Genomic DNA, 2,500 nt, shown 5'->3' on the forward strand with positions numbered 1-2,500 from the left:
GAAAACTGAGGGAACGGAATAAAAGGAAGAAAAAAAAAACGAAAAGACAGACAATAAAATAAAACTAAGGAAAAGAAGAAGAAGAAGAAGGAGATAAACAAGAAAAGCAAAAAAAAAAAAAACATCCCATCAAAAAATAAAAAAATAAAAAAAATAAATATCGCATTTAACAACCCCCACCCACATAAAAAAAAGAAAAACGGGAAATACGAACCAAGAAAAATATCTCAAAAAGCGCACACTTCCCGCGCGCCTCCGCCACTTAAATGATGCCGCAATAGCCCCAAATTCCCTGTTAACTACCCTTGGAAATGGGAGCATTGCACCATGCTGTGTCTAGAATCCGGGGCTGGCGAAATTAATTATTCGATTTAGCATCAATTCTGCTCCAGCATTAAGCTTCGCAAACTAACCTGTTCTGGTATTTGAAAGGAGTTTTGATGAATTCGCTCGTCTGCTTATCTACTCGTATATTTACTCGTTTATTTATTCGTATGTATAGACATACATGCATACGTCACGCACACACACACACACGCACACACACACACACACACACACACACACACACACACACACACACACACACACACACACACACACACACACACACAAATATTCGTTCATACAGACATAATACATCATTAGCATCAATCCCCCCCCCCTCCCCTCTTCCTCCCTCCCTACCTCCCGCTCACTCCTTCCCTCTCCCTTCCTCCCTTCCACTCCCCCTCTCCCTCTCCTCTTCTTCTCTCTCCCCTTCTCCTCCCTCTTTCTCCTATCCTCCCCGCATGCAAACAATATCCCCCCCGGTGCCCATGAGAACCAGAAGGGATTACGAGAAGATTACATCAGGTAAAGATGATTATAAAGAAGAAGCTGAGGTACCCTCGACAATGCAGAGAAAATAAAGATAAAGATAGAGAAAGAGAGAGTGAGAGTGAGAGTAAGAGAGAGAAAGAGAGAGAGAGAGAGGGAAAGAAAGAGAGATAGACATATATATATATGTATATATATATATATATATATATATATATATATATATATATATATATATATACATATACATATATACGTGTGTGTGTGTGTGTGTGTGTGTGTGTGTGTGTGTGTGTGTGTGTGTGTGTGTGTGTGTGTGTGTGTGTGTGTGTGTGTGTGTGTGTGTGTGTGTGTGTGTGTGTGTGTGTGTGTGTGTGTGTGTGTGTGTGTGTGTGTGTGTGTGTGTGTGTTTGTGTGCTTGTGTGTGTATCATATATGTATATACATATATAGATAGATAGATAGATAGGTAGAGAGAGAGATATATAGATAGACAGATAGATAGAATGAAAGAGAGATAGAAAGATATACATATATATAAATATTAATATATATACATATATATATATATATATATATATATATATATATATATATATAAAGATAGATAGATAGATAGATAGATAGATAGATAGATAGATAGATAGATAGATAGATAGATAGATAGACAGATAGACAGATAGATAGATATAGATAAATAGAGATAGATAGAGAGAGACAGAGAGACAGAGAGATACATAGTCAGAGAGAGAGAAAAAAGATCTTCTCGGAACTTCTTGCAAAAGGAGATTCATATCCCCGGAAATTTAATAATAAAAATTACCTTTTCAAACACACTGATCGACTCATATCTGCCCGGAGTGAACATGTACGTGAATGTGTACTTGACGTGAGTGTAAGGCCTAAGGCTACCCCTCCCCCCCTTGCCCCCAAATCACATATACCCACACCCTCCTCCTCTGGCCTCTACAACCCCCCCCTCTGGCCTCCACACCCTCCCCCTCTGGCCTCCACACCCTCCCCCTCTGGCCTCCACACCCTCCCCCTCTGGCCTCCTCCCCCTCCCCCTCTGGCCTCCTTTCCCTCCCCCTCTGGCCTCCACACCCTCCCGCTCTGGCCTCCACACCCTCCCCCTCTGGCCTCCTTTCCCTCCCCCTCTGGCCTCCACACCCTCCCCCTCTGGCCTCCTCCCCCTCCCCCTCTGGCCTCCACACCCTCCCCCTCTGGCCTCCACACCCTCACCCTCTGGCCTCCACACCCTCCCCCTCTGGCCTCCACACCCTCCCCCTCTGGCCTCCACACCCTCCCCCTCTGGCCTCCACACCCTCCCCCTCTGGCCTCCTCCCCCTCCCCCTCTGGCCTCCACACCCTCCCCTCTGGCCTCAAACCCCCCTCCCTCCCTTCCTTTCCCTCCTCCTCCTCCTCCTCCTTTCTTTAGCGGGGAGTTAAGGCGATCAATTTATTCTAAAGCTTTATTCTGGAAAGTTCCTGCTCTCGCATTTTCTCGCTTTCTGAAGAGGGGAAAAGTGAGAGAGGGGAAGAGAAAGCTATACAAGGAACCTTATTACCGAGGGATAATGTAAAGGTGATTGTTAGCACGCTATCATTTCTGCCTATAACTGAATGTATAACAATTTCCCGATTTTCTTTTGATGCGCCAATACATACATCTACAATATAC

Source organism: Penaeus monodon, chromosome 7 (assembly GCF_015228065.2).
Source record: "Penaeus monodon isolate SGIC_2016 chromosome 7, NSTDA_Pmon_1, whole genome shotgun sequence".
NCBI lineage: Eukaryota > Metazoa > Arthropoda > Malacostraca > Decapoda > Penaeidae > Penaeus > Penaeus monodon.